Below are 15,548 nucleotides of genomic sequence, written 5' to 3'. Positions count from 1 at the left end.
CCCAGCACCTGTTGAGAGCCGCCGCTTGCCCTTGGGGTGGAGGAAGGAAAAAACGCTGAGCACAGAGGGCAATGCGATGGAGCACCAGAAACAGCCCAAGAAACAGGGGAAAAAAGGCTTTTGCAAAACTGGCCGTTTCTACTTCTTCCCATGGTTAGGGCCTAAGCTTCCCCGATGCCCGACCCTGGCAGTTTCCATAGACTTCCTTTGGACTGGGGCGGCTCAGCCAGAAACTGCCGACCCAGGAGGTGATGTTTTACATTCTGGATGTGGGTTCCTTTAGGCAGCCAAGCCTTACAGAGCTGGCTTACACTCACTGCAGCACTGCATCTATTCTGGACGTTTATATTAATTCTCCTTCCACTCCTATGAATGAAAGCATTTTACTTTGATTTACATTCTCATTGTGTCAACACAGCTCCTGCCCCCAGAAAGCAGAAGCAAAGGATGAATGAATACCTGCCCACGTAAAACATTCCAGATGTTGGGAGCAAGATGACTCCACAGATCCTACATCTGCTCTACCATTGCTTTGCAAGGCCTTTTTACCACACCCCATCTCTGCAAGCTCCCGCCCATAACCTTTCCTTGTTTAAACATTTCTACTGAACAGTCCAGCACCGCATCATAACACCCAAACTGCTGCTGTCATTCCTGTCATCCAGACCATTTCCACAGCTTCACTTGATATTTGCCTCTCAGGCTTTTCCAGTTTTTGTCATTGTCCTGTCATCATTTCCCCAGTCTTGATCCACAGCTCTCCCATCATTACATGTGCCAAACTATCTCAGGATGCTTAAGGAACCATACTAACATCTGTATAATTAGGCCTTCCTTGGGTATATTAATATGGACAAAACAAATCCTTCACGTTTATCTATAAATTCATGACTCTTTGGAACCTTCAACAATATTGAAAGGGGTTAGAAAAGGGAGAAGAAAGCAGGAGAAGGTGGAAGAAAGGAAACCGTCAGAACTGCTGAGGAAGGAGTGATAGGAAGAGCTAAGTAAAGAGGAATTGTTCCTTTTTCAATTAAAGTCTTGCTTATACAATATCTCATTTATGCCATGGAACCGTCTCCAACAAAATCTTCCTTCAATAGCAATGGAGTAAAAAAGCAAAGAAATGACACCACTGAAAACTGAGTGGTGTGAAAGGCATTAAAACAATCAACTACATCCATGATCCAGCCTTTAGAAAAGGCCAAGCAGAGTGATTCCTGATCAGTTACAGGGAGTGATGAATCCTGTGCCCTTCCCTTCAGATGAAGGAGGCACCCAGGAAAGCTCCCTCCCCTCACACCATGGGAGAAGTGAGAAGCACTACTGAGGCAAGGGAGATACAAACCAAGTTTAGAGGATGAGGGGATGGAAAACTCCACTGTCCAACTCCCTTACAACTCCCAGAAAGTGGGGAAGAGGGCATGAAAGAGTGGGAAAAAATTAGGCAGCATCAGTGAGGTTTGCCTCCTGGGATTTAGGAGAAGACTTACATGCCTTTGGCTTGGCACCTCCTTCCACCAAGAAAAAAAAAAGAAAAGAAAAAAAAATGCTTGCAATCGTTAGTGGAGGCAAATCTGAGAGGAAATCAAGCAAAACTACCAGATTCCACAAGGTTCCTCCATCTCTTCTATTTGGCTGTCTCTCCAAGAGAGAGAGCACCAAGGTCGACTTTTGTCTGCCCGGCTAAAATGAAGCTTTGCCGCTGCTGTTGTTCTTCTGTTCCTCTCTTGCAGTTGTGACAAGTGGAACAAGGGCAGCTTTTAAAATGAAAGGGAGATGAAGCACTGAGATTTTGAACGGCTCATTGACAAGAGAAGTGATGAGAAAATGAAAAGCATTTCCATTTCCAGTGATGGGTACCTGGCATGTGGGAGTATTTAGCAGGGACAAAGCGTGCCCTGCTTCTTTTAACCACATCTTCCATCTCCCTTTTCCCTCATTCCAACCTCAATCCCGCTCCCTTCATGCTCTGCCAGCCCCTCCCCACCGCTTCCTTCCCAGTCACTTGATTTATGGAGTTACTGACGATGGGTATGGGATTACTGGCGGATGGCTTTCCCCAGTGGGGCACGGGTGGGCGCAGCGAGATGCTGGTTCTGTCCCCGAGGCGGGAATGGTCTGGAGAGTAACAGCAGGTTCAGGTTTCCTCATACCCAGATGGTCGATGCCGGCGCTGCATCTTTGTGTGCATGTGTGTGCGTGTTGAGTTCGTGTGTTTGTGTGTATGTACACATGCAGGAGGATAGGAACACATTGACTGGAGCAGGGACAGCGTCGTCCTTCCTTTCCAACTCCTCTACACCCGCTCACCTCCTCCAAGGAGCCTCTTTGCCGTAGCCCCCGCGGGTGACACGGGGCTGGCTGTGCTCGGCGGGCTGCGCACCGCGACTCGCCTTGTTTCCAGCCACGCAGCTCTTCAGGGTTGCAGGCAAAGTTACCCTCTGTCACCCCCGCCTTTCTCAGGACTAAAACACAGCATGGCTGTGCCCCCGCTTAGCGCTCGCCTCCTCCTCCTGCTCTCCTGCAGGGCAGCAGTGAAGAAGCACACGACCTCTCCCAGCAGCGCCAGCAGGGACTGTTTCTCCTTTCCCTGCCGGTGCCACTCGGGACTCGCAAAGGGCACAGGAGAGCCTCACCCTCGCTTTCCTCTCTTTCATTGTGAGAGGCAGCAGTCGCCAGGCGGAGCCGGCCCGCGGGCAGCTCCACCCGCGCCCGGCATCGGCACCGGCCCCGCAGCCCCTGAGGTGTCCGCACCTCCGGGCACTCCTCCTGACAGAATTCCGCCCTTTGGCTTTGCTTACTTTATCTCGGTCACTCCTGCACGTCTTCGGCCGACAAGTCTAAGGCAGCTCTAGGGGTGTCAGCTGACTAGTTTGTTCGGCTGACACACAGAAATAGCCTCCCAGTCCCCAAGCACAACCAGCCCGTTCCTCTGCGAGAGGCTGAGCACTTCAGCAGCCATCCAGGATGGAGAGGGACACGCTGTATCTTCAGCTCCATTATCAGCATCTCAGTTTGCAAGCAACAGTGCATGAGACCTAAAGAATTCTGTGGATGTGTTTCAAAATTCCCCCTTTTCCAAAATTCCTGTGCAGAAACACAGCAGAAACTTGTAGTCTACCGGTGTTTTTTTCCTTGTTTGCTTGTATTTGGGCCGGGGGAGGATGTTTTTGAGCAACAAGTCTAGCAGGATAATTGCCCGTCTAGCTTAGTGCCCTTTATTTCCAACCATCTCAATTAGCAGCAGGCTAGTGAAAGACTGGAGAAACACAGCAAGTGGAGTGACTAGCGCGTTCTGGATTTCAGCAGCCAGCAGCTTTGGATCTCCTAAGATACAGGCTACTTTTGAAACATCACATTTGGAAAGGCATGGCCTGGCCTGTGTTCCTCTCATTTGTCTATTGTCTTTCATTCTGCGGCCTTTTTCCCTTGCTTTGCCCTGCCTTGCCTTGCCTTGCCTTCCTTCCCTGTTCCATACCATGACATTCATATAAATCCTGCATTTTTTCTACTCTTCATCTGGCTGAAAGCACTGGTTTGTATGAACATTTGTGATAAAATTGGTTGTTGTTGACATGATGTGAAGATCTACCCACAAAATCTGAGGTTTGAAACCATTGAATGCACATGCATCTAGTAACAAGAAAATCACATACTCGTTCAGAGAAATTTGAAAAAGTTTTAAAATATCCTGTGGGGATGGTTCAATTTGGCTGATTGTAGCAACTTTTCAGGGAAAATGTTCTGAAGAATAAGACAGCCTTGTGTTGTAGCTTTAAAAAAAATACCGTTTTAGACAGTGTCTGATTTTCAGAGGTATTGAGCATTTACAATTTCAGGTGGCTCTAGTAAAAGTCTGGGGGACATGTTAGCACCTCTGAAGCAAGGCCAAGTGAGTCCAGCATGATGATACTGAGACACAGAGAAACAGTATAAGTAAAAAAAAAAAGCATCTGTAAAATAAATTAAAATTATATATAAAATTTTAATTCTACAGAATCTGATAAATTGTAATGGTAGGAATAAGAAAGGCTTTATGATCTGCTGTAAAATTTGTTGTTGTTTTGGGTTTTTTCCCACTTATAGGAAACTTCAATTCTAATTCCATGGGGTTGTGATATCTGTTTCAACTACTTGCTGATGCACATAATTCAGGTTGTGTTTCTGACCATAATGGTTGAGGTTGGAAGGATAGAACAAAGCCTTTGAAGGAAATTAGCTTACCAGTTACTACAAAGCAATTTCCAGGAAAGAGCAGTCAGAAGAGAACAGACAATTTGGTCTAAGCTGTTGGTTTTTTTCCTTAAACCCCTATATTTTTAAGACAGCTTTTACTATGTGAGGTTTCTGAAGAAGCAATTTTTAAGTCATAAATCAGAGCTACATCTGATAAAATCAATTATTGCAAGGTTATAAACCTTACCTCAAAATTTTGTGTAATTTCCATGCTAGAGTTTATTGCAAAAATCCAGAACTTTTACAAGATTTAGACACATGCCTTTTAATCAAATTTACAGAAGAATGTTTCCTTGTCAATGAAATGGTACAATTTCTTTACAAAAAAAGGATAACATTTGTCTTTATCTAAAATTCAAGGGACAATATTTGGCAATTGTCTTAGGCCTAAATAGAACAGGGTGTCACATGAAATGCAGCAGTTTTAAAACTCCTTTAAAAAAAAACCAAACTAGTAGTAGAAAATATTGAATGTCTCCTTCCCAATATCCAGCTTATTTTCTGGGAAGTAGAGGATATTGGCCTATAAGGAGGATTATTTAAAATACACATATGCACACAGACACACCATTTACATTTGTACTTGTTTACATTCAGTTGTTTACCTTTCCTGGACAGATTTACAATCATTGTTGCATTGCTTTGTTCTCAGAGAACGTGTAAGATTTAGTATGGCTTCATAATTTCAGCATTACAGATGCTGAGTACTGTTGTAAATGTCAAAGATGGAAATAGTGGGAATTCATCATGTCCTTCCCAGGGTCTGAAATCTTAGTTGGGTAAGTTTATAGATTTAGGAACAGTGTTACTCATAAAGGGTGAGCCCCGGTGTATTGATGAATGGCAAACAAAGGATCCCAGCAGGGCTACTCCTCTTCTAGAACTCTTGCTGAAAAACAAGATGGGATGCAGCCAGCACAGACACAGAGAGATGGACTGCCCATTTTGCCTTGAATTCTACAAAATGCTTCATAGCGTCATGTGTCATATTTGCATTGTATCATAAAAATAAGGAAAATAACTGTAAATAACTTAACCACAAAAGCATTCCTGGGGTGATGAATTCTCATCTCGCAAGGCCTGTAAATAGCACAGACTGTCTTTGCAATAGAACTGAAAGAATTTGGAGGCTTGAGGCAGAAATGACTGAGTTGATTACTTGGATTATACTGCTATTGAATCACTATTTCTGACCTTGAGTTCTATTCTGTCTGTTTCCCCATATTTATGTATCTTCTTAGCCTTATGCATGTAACTTGTTTGATTTAATTCTCATGGAGACTTGTATACGTATATGTTTACACATGCATATTATAGTGGAACTTCCTTCTGAGATTGGGAATACAGAATACATTGAGAGGTAATAGATAATTTAGGAAGCACATAAATTTCAAGTTGTTACCTGTGCCTTTGACAGGTAACAATGCAGTTTGTTGAACTTCTTCATAACATAATCAACAGACTGCATTGTTACCTGTCAAAGGCACAGGTAACAATTCGAAACTTATGTGCTTCCTAAATTATCTATTACCTCTCAATTTATTCTGTATTCCCAATCTCAGAAGGAAATTCCACTATAATACATAATTGATTTCACTAACAAAAGAAGAGTGATAGATAGGTGTTCTTGTTAGGAGGAAAGCTTGATGAAAAGAAAAAACACTAGCTACTAAAACCAGTAATTAAAAATTTAAATTAAGAATTGACTGTCATATTTATTCCTAGTGATTTAGGGGTTTTTTACCAAATATAGTTTCTATAAGCTGTTTTTAGTAGATTGAAAACCATTAATCACTTTTCAAGTATACAAAAAATGAGCATTTTTGCGCTATTTTCTGGTTTATTTCAATACTGGTATTATCACTTGAAGAGGCTGACATAGCTCAGAGGTGGCTGTATTTCAGTGCAGTTAAAATGAACCCTCTGCCATCATTATCTCCTTATAGAGCCGTTTTCAAACCCAGCAAGCAGATACCTGCAAGTGTAGTTTGGAGTCCTTAGTGAAAATGAACCACAGAAATGCAAAGTACACATATTCTCATTGAACATAGTGTTGAGATGGAACTACTTGAATTACAAAACCTTTCCTCCACTATTTAATCTGACCCAGAACGAAAGCTTCGCAGTCTACTATAGTTAGCTTTCTTGATTGCTGTGCAATTATTTTGGGGAAGGAAGCTTAATCTAATTAAAAGTATTCTAAAGGCCTATACTAAAAGTTGTATTTTTGCTTCTTTGTATGAGCTTTGACCCCAAAGTAACTAGAATTTGTAAAACAGGATATAAAAAGAACCTCTAAGCTGTCTGTTGTTTGAGCCCATTGAAGGCAAAAGGAGAGTCCAGAATGAGATCTCTGAGAGTAGATTTTCCTGTTACTTTTTGTACTGAGTTTTGAATTACAATTTTCTGTACATATATTTTGTTTTACTCATAAATATTAATTATAACAGAAGTAATGTATTTCACAATATATGCTTGATATTTTAATTTGAAGTGGTCTTTGGAAAACTCTTATAGCATTGTAAAGCTAAGGATTACACAAGTAAATTGTTTAGGATTAAGGGGAAATAAATTATATATTTGGATATAGAAGGAAAATGCTCTTTCCACATTTCATTGATGGTCACATCAGCAGTTCTCAAGATGAGTCTACTGGATTCAGTGTAATGATAGGATGCTAATACAATGTCAGGTGTAGTCCTTAGAACCCCAGAATAGCCCTGTTTTTGTCAGGACATATGGTGAAGTACAGCAAATTTTTAACTTAGTTTCAAGATTTCATATTATTTTTTTTGTTTTTGTTTTTCAGTAAAGCATTTTGGAATTTGCACAATGCTGCTAATGGCTGCAGAAGAACTAGGAGCACTTAAGAAAATAGATTGCAATTTAAAATGCTTCAAATTTAATTATAAATGCAATTTGGTTTTACTTGTATCAGGTTATCATATATTCCAGTATGGAGTTACATTTGAAAATGCTGAATTAGCTAGTAAAACCAAAGCACAAAAATCAGAAAGTTTCCATGTTAGTTTTAATGCATTTTTTTCCTAACACATTCTTTGTATTTGCCACTGCCTTATTTTAAAGACATCTAATATGCTGACTCAAAATCAAGAGAACTGAAATATAGTGGAAACCAAAAGTTCAAATCCTGACTTTTGGGAAGCCTACATGGCTAAGCAAAAATATGGGGAAGAAAAGAATAGGTCTTTGGCCACCTGACATAATCATGACCATCGGCTTTGTGATAATAGATGCTTTTTTCTTGCTTCTCCAGGGGCATGCAGGAAAACAGACACCCCAGCACTCCTGGTAGCAGGCATCAGTAACTGTGCCCTCTATAAGGAAGAATTCTGCCTAATTCATGACTATGCTCTCATCTTCTGTGATTTCCCTTGAATGCATCTGTGGTGACACTTCAGTTATATGACTCCTGCTGACTTGAGCACTGCTTGTTGCATAGAATGGCAGAACTGGGTGGTTGGCAAGGACCTCAAAGACCATCAAGTCCAACTGTTAACCCAGCAGTGCTGAGTGCCGAGTGCCGTGCAATTTTAATGGCCACAAGAGAAGAAATATGTATACTTAATAACGCATAATAAAAGGACAATCTTTGCATCAATATAGTACTCACAAAAGTTCTCAGCTGATTAGAGAGTTTTTATTGGTATAATATACTGAAGTGTATTGGCATTTGCACTGTCAGCAGTGGAAAGTTGCACTAATCAACCATATAAGACAGTCTTTTTGAAAATGTACTGACAAATGTTTGATTTGCAAAGCTATTTATCTGATATAGAAATGAGCAACAGAATCATGTTTAATATAGAACAAGCTCAACAGCATTGCTGACTCCTGCATGCCTACCTCCATAACTTTTCTGAGGATATGCTTCAAAATTCCTAAATCTTTCTAGTACTACAATTGCAGTCCATTGAAACATGTATGAATTTCTACACTATTTTCAGCTACTTTTAAATTAGACTACCCGTAAAAAACCCCACCATTCTCCTAAGCTCTAGCCATATATTTTTACTACACTCAAATCTAGCTCATCAACTAGCTCCTGTAATTTTTCTGAATTTATTCAGCCTCCTCTGCACTTCTGGGCTCCCTTCCCAAATTCTCTTCCCACTCCACAAGTACTGCTGGAGAAGTCCCAATAACATAAAGCCTGCAGAAAAATATAGAAAGTTCTCTTCAATTTCCATGTAATTTGTAAAGTCCTTTTTTGGCCCAAAGTAATAATCATGTAAGGGAAATATGCTAGGAAATGAAATATCCTCCCAGCCTTAGAGTCATAGATTAGACTTACTAACTTTTTCAGGAAGTTCTTTGGATTTTATATCATCTCCAAGAATGCAAGATTGGAAGAGTGGTTTTTCAGTTATATTTCTTTTCATTCTTCAGTATCTTGTGCTAGTTTACCTGATTATTTTTTGGTAACCAAAATAATACCCATTCACCCCAAAGAAGAAAACTTCAAAACACACTTTTAAAAAGTCCAAAATTTGATAGTGAGATATTCTTACACTCACTTGTGTATAAATGAACAGTATAGAATCAGATATTTAAAATTGGAACACTTGATATATTTTGGAAATCCAAGATCTACCTTGGTTTTTCAAGCTCTAATGTATAGAGTTAAACTGTCCAAGCGACATGATAAAAGAAATTTTACAGATCTAATATTACTCCTGTTAATCCTTTACTAATATCATTGTTCTGGGATGACCACTGACTTGTTGGGACTCTGGATTTTACATAATATTGTAGAATAAGAAAATAATTAAATATAAAAGGAAAAAAATCGCATATGGTAAAACAGGGGTAGATTTGTCAGGATGCTGTTACACACTTGCTCCCATTGACTTTGTGTATTCCAATGAAGTCAGGAGGGTTTGCTGTGTATCTGACTTGTGAAAGGTACTGTTCCAAATTGCTCCCTTTGGGGCCTCCTGTATTTGTCCCCTCTTTGAAATCCATTGACAGCTGAGTTAACACAAATCTGAATCAGAGTGTGCCACAGATACCAGCTAAGGAGGTCTGAATCTGCTCATCAGAACCACTATAACTATTAAGGAAACAAGAATTACCTCCTGGAATTTACAATAATTCTGAGGTAACTATATGGAAAATGGATAGTTTATTTTAGAATATTGTATGCAATACAATGAGCATTGAATCATCACTTCTGAAAACATAACTGCATTACAATGTTGAGGTGTTTTCTGAAGAGTGTTTTCTTCATTCTTGCAAGTTTTAATATTTTGCATTATTAAGCTAGTACACAGTGTCCTGTAGGTAAAGATCCTCTGGCCAAACTGATAGGAATATATTTATTTGATCAGCCGTTTCTCCTCATCTACTTCCTCCATGCTTCATGTGTACAAAATTTATTCCTACTATCTCTTTTTTATCATACCTTTTTTGTGCCTTTAATTCAGATTGCTCTGGGCAAGGTTCCTGTTTTTTTGTCTGGCACACTTGGATGATTGTGCACTTTTTAGAAGGTGTATCTTTGATTTTTCCTCTTTCCCATCTCTTATCAGTATTAAAAATATACCCATTATCTACTTGAATGTCCATATTTTACAATCTTATTGTCTTTTTTTTCCTTACATGACAATACTATTTTTTTATTTCTTTTCTATTGATGGCTCCGTTGGTTTTCCTAACAGTGTTTCGATTTCACACTGCTTGGTGGCTCTAAGTCTTCCCATTCAAAGGTTCTTACTTCTCAAGTGAGAAGTGTACTTTTGAAAAGAGTGATCATCCATTCAATTATAACCTTATTGAAATTTTTTCCAGTAGATTATTTTAGAGCTTGTCCCCATTGAACTGAAGAGACAATTTCTCACTGACTTTTAGCAGAACAGCGCAGATTGATACTAAAAAGCAAAATACTCATTTCAATACAAAGGAGTTTATTTAGGATGTGACAGCTATACAAAACTGTTTATATCTTGCATTTAACTGCATTGGGACTGAACTGATGAAACTGAAAAGCTGTAACAGATGAACTCCACCAGATTCTATTTGTACCTAAAATGGTATTAGAGCTAGGTGGGTAAGTCATTGACATGCTCAAAAATCTTGCAGGCTTTGGTCCCTTTCAGTTCACTGTCTTATGAGAGTAGTTAAGTGAGTCGACAAAAACAATGCTTCAGACTACAAGATTAATGATCAGGTTTTATTATAGTTTTCAAATCCTATTTTAATTCATCATTCATTTATAAAGATTGCAGAAGTAAGGCTACAGTTGCAAGATGACCAAAAATCTAAAATCCTTTTAAAAGTTTAAAGTAAATAGTATCAAAATATTAGAAGACAATGAGTCAAAAGTTTATTAACCAATCACTGGTTTTTTTTTTAACTAATTTGGTCTAGAATTTGGCAGAAACACATGAGGAGCCCTGAGAGTTTAAAGTTTCTGGCTGATCTCTAAATCTAAAACAGCTGAGCAGATTTAAATATTTTGTGTAAACAAATTTGCATCCAGGCTGCTAATCTGCATGCCAGCTTTCAGCTTGACATTTTCTGAAATGATGGAAAAATGCTAAGCCCTTAATACTAAATGGAGTTCATAATGGAAATGCTGACAGACCCTTAATTACCTGTATTGTGATTCTGCTGAAAGCTTCTTTATCTGTCTAATCTTTCACAATGCAGTTAAATATATAAATTCTTGAAAGGAGCAAAAAAAGGAATTTTGTGTTGGAAATACTAAACTGTAGCAATGCTATATTTTCTTCCAGACATCCACTTATGGAGGCAGCAGTGACAAAAAAATATTTTAAAGAAGATATAGCATTATCTGTGCAGATGTAAAGGCAACTGGTGATGCTTAAAAGTTTAACTTAAACACCATTTTTCAATCTTTTTGAGTTACCCTTCTGGCAAAGTATGATTAAACAGATGCAATCAACCATTTTTAATATGATAATGACATATTATCATAGAAGAAATTTCTTATTGACTTGACATGGCAAAAAAATCACAACCAACAAAAAATATCCAAATTATCATTCCTGCCCTAATACCGTGTACTTATGCTTAGCTCTTCTTCAATGAGTGGAGGAGGAGGCAGAGAACAATATGAAAGAAGGGCCATTGTCTGGACTCTAATTTACAAATTCTGTAATGTAGAAAATCCACTATCTGACAACTTTAGAACAGAGTCTTTAAGATTCCCTGGAAGAGATTTTTTTCAATTTTTTTTTTTTGTTTCCGCCATGAAAATCTTCCCCAGTTCATCCAGGCTATAACCACCAGAAAACTAGACAGTGCTTGTTCTGCAGAAATTGCTTAGGGTGGATGACTCAGACATACCATCCTTGCTCCAGATCCACACAATCCCTGCGCCAGCCAGGGCACACAACTGTGCCTATAGAGCAGCCTTCACACAGCAGAGTGGTCCTTCAAGGAAACAGAATATCCTCTAGCATTTTTGCCTTTGTGGTTTGCTGGGCAAGTGAAATCTATTTCTCCAAGGTTCCCACAGGAATGACTGGCAAAGCTCAAAGAAAATATCCTAAATGAAAATGAGAACCATACCACTCTGATACCTTCTTTCCAGACTGCCACCATCTCCAAAAAGACACCTGGAATTTTAATTTTTCCTTATGAAGAAATGACTTCAGTTCCAAGATCAGCTATTTGCCCATCCCTGTATCTTTAATATCAGTCTACCTTTCTTGACATAAGGAGATTAGAACTCTGGGCAGTACTCAAGATGGGGGTGCATTGGTGTTTTTTGTAGGGGATAGATTTCACTGTCTTTGTCTTAGTCTTCCTGTTTGTGGAAGTGCCATGGAACATGAAGCCAGTAATTTCAAAGAAATTTCAGTGATGTGTCTGAGGTCAAAACTCTGAGTTCCAAGTTCATCTTCATGCAGGTATTATTTACTTACATTTTCCTATATGCATATTAATCTCTGAAACGTGCCTACTTCTGCATCTGCACACCTTTTGATTTTGTGAGGACATTCTGGAGTAACTTGACATTGGTGCATCATTTGATTACCCCAAAGATCTTAACATCTCCAGTCTAGCAAATTTCCCTGCATACTTCTTACTCTGTTGAGGATAGAGATGTGAGGAAAACTGATGCCGTCACTAATCTGAAAGCGGCAACCCACTTTGTTTCATCATCTCAGCAAGTGATCATCACTTATTCTGTGTCTTATATTTTAACACCTTTAAATTCATTAAAGGATCTTTCCATACATCCTGTAGTAAACTATTTTCAATAGCTTTTGGTGGTCAGCCTTGTCAAGAGATTTTTGCATGTTCACAGTGACTAAACCTAAAAAATTAGCTTTTCTGATTAATGGACCTATACCCAGAATTCCTTTCCCTGGTGTGATAGCTTTAACCAAGGACCAAAAGCCACAGGAGAAGAGCTGCCTGTATACATAGCCTTCTCTGTTACCCAGAAGAACCATAAATATTTTCTAAATCAGGGCACTTTTCATAGTACTTCTGAGGTACAATGAGAATGTTTAGTACTTTAATAGCTGACTTAAAAATATATTACTGGAGTTGTAGGAAATGGTGCTGTTTCTGTTGGAAGCATTTTCTAGAATTTTAACAAATTACTATTCCAAGCAAAATTTAGAGATACTGAGCTCCCTCAGTTTTCATGTTTCAGATGAGATGTTGCTGGCATGTCTGGTTCTGAAAGATTGCATGGTATTTTTCACAGAAGATTGTTATTAGCCTTCATCTGCTGGCTGAATTCCAATTTGGATAATTACAGTCTGCTATCTAAATTCTCTAAGCAGAGTGTGTTAAATAACCTTCTACACTTCCTTTTCTAATCTTCTGAGGGGCATTTCTGAGAATTATTAAATAATAGATCTATTTAATCTAAAAGGCAGCTGCTTCTAAATGCAAGGGGAAAGGAACTCTTTTAGAAGGTGTGATGACTACTCAGTGCTCAGTGATAAATTACACAGCAGCATTGGTGTAGGAAATGCTCCTTAGCACTGTACAAGAAAATAAGGAAATACCTCCTTAACAAGATTGCTGTAATTTAATTAAGAGTTCATGGAATCATTTTAGATAAACAATACAATATGCTCTTCCAAGATGAGAGGCACTAGCCTGGAGAAATCCATATAGAAATTTTTGGAAAAGTTACAAGTTATTGAAGGTTGAAATAAAGATTTCCTTTTCAAGATGAAGGATTAATACACAAAACTTTAGTACGCAGGAGAATATAGAAAAGTGCAAAGCTGTGCAAAGCTTTGAACTTCGTCAGATATGAAAAAAATCAAAGGGATAAAATGGGTCAGTTGGACCAGTCATGAAGTCAAGTCCCAGATTTGAAATAAATTGATGAAAAGGAAATATTGCAGATGTAGTTGAGTACAACATTTTGCTGATTACATACTAGTTCAGTTCTTTGTTTCAATGTGAGAAGAGAAGGGAAGGGAATTCAATATTAATCACAATTGCTTGACATGTCTTTGAACATGTGTAATTATTGGACTAGTTTGAGGATAATTTGTTAAGCATCAGCTCATTGGTCCATCAAAAGTGGTGTTTGCTTCTCCCTCTTGGCCTGATGGTAAGTAGCAGCATTCAGCAAAGTAAGAAAGAGACAGGAAGCAAAGAGATGCCACAGAAATGTCTTGACTCAAAAGGTGTTCTCATATTCATAATCTCCATCTTTCCTTGGATGAAACAGTTGACACAGTTGTGTTAAACTAGAAGAAACCCTGTCCTGTACCCTTTCTCCAAACTTATTTACCTTCCACAGAATGCCCTCTATCAAGCCCAAAGATTTTTGCTCTCTATGAAGAAAAGACAACAGTGTCAACATTTTTGCTCATGATTGTTCCACCCTGCCTTTTGAGAACTCTGTACAGGTTCACAGTAAAACTTTTTTGCAGGGAGCTTTATAGAGAACAATACAACCACATAGTAATTCTATGACTCCTATTACTGTTTGGCATTATTTTAGTTCAAGAAAAAAATCATCATACCCACTTGTGCTCTTAAACTATGTCTAAGCTCAGTCCAATCTGTTTAAAAAGCACAATAACAAGATCATTTTAGGTAATGTTATGTTCCAATTAGGCATTCACTGGGTTGATGCATGTCTGGAAGAAATGGAAGCAGAGGTTGTTTATAGCCCTTTGAGAAAGCATTTAAGTCTGGTTCTAAGAAAACTCTGTTATTACAGTGCAGGTGGTTGAGTTGATTGCGATCTTGAAGATTAAGGATATCTTAATTTCTCTGATGTTACAGAAACACAGGGAACTTCTTGGCCTGATTGTCACTATGACTTGCTGTTGCCAAAAACTGCATTAACTGCTATTTTGGAGCCTCCTCAGTACAGAATTTTCATTTCATTTCTTGTTTGAATGAAAAATTAGTAGATATGAGTGTAACACAATATGCACAGTTCCAAACCAAGTAGCAGCATTCTTAAGATAATGATCAAGAGAAAAATGGAATGAGCTTATTTCTCTGTTAAACAGCTTCATTATCTGTTGGTTAGTGAAACTTCAGGTACTTTGGTGTGCAATTTAACACTACATTGCCAGAAAGATTCAGTATATATATTGCAGTTTGAAATGCACTTTGAAGTCTTCTGTTCTTTATAGTTGTGTAAGAAATTGGCTTCAAGGGAATTGCTACTATCCTTTGCTAGAGAAAAACCAAAAATAAAATCTTGAAGTTAGTGGGTCAAATATCATCTGCTTTAATTACTTTAAACAGATGGAAACCATGAATAATTATTCATAAAAGCCTTTTTATATGCTTTTTCAGGGGGTATTATTGCAAGATTTTTTTCAGTTACATAAATAGCAAAGTGAAAAAGAGCAAGTAATATCACCTCATATCTGCATTAAGAAACAGCAATAAATGGTTTGTTTTATAAGTGCTCTGAGAAGTTGCATGGGTCCAAATCCAGTGCAGACAGCACAAAAAAAATTCTAATGATTGAGATCAAACTTGATTGAAGGATTTATTTCCAAGCTTCCAATTATTTCTTCATTTTTATCATTGTGTTTCACTAATGCATGCTGCTAAGAGGGCAACTGGGTATTAGTTTCTGAGAATTAGATTTTTCACTAGGAGAAGAAAACATACCTCTTTTCAGATAAAGTTTCAGATAATGCTTGATTTCTACCAAAGGAAACTGTGGAACATTTTCAAAATTCACAGAGTAAGAGTTCATTCATACATGAAAGATTTTTTTCCTGATGATTACCCCACTTTCATAATTGTAATACATTTCAATTTGCATTTATATATGTATTATTTCTGATTTTGTGCTCACTAACATACCATGG

The 15,548-nt window shown here is 38.3% G+C and overlaps 1 protein-coding gene across 1 annotated transcript in view; it reads left to right on the top strand.

The window, feature by feature from the left end:
* The window catches only part of CSMD3 (CUB and Sushi multiple domains 3), a 576,871-nt gene that overhangs the window by 2,036 nt on the left and 559,287 nt on the right, over nt 1–15,548 (top strand). The gene's annotated exons all lie outside the window — the stretch shown is intronic.

The sequence above is a fragment of the Geospiza fortis genome, unplaced genomic scaffold, assembly GCF_000277835.1.
Source record: "Geospiza fortis unplaced genomic scaffold, GeoFor_1.0 scaffold111, whole genome shotgun sequence".
Lineage (NCBI taxonomy): Eukaryota > Metazoa > Chordata > Aves > Passeriformes > Thraupidae > Geospiza > Geospiza fortis.
The sequence above is the reverse complement of the archived record's forward strand: the minus strand, read 5'-3'. Positions and strand labels throughout refer to the sequence as shown.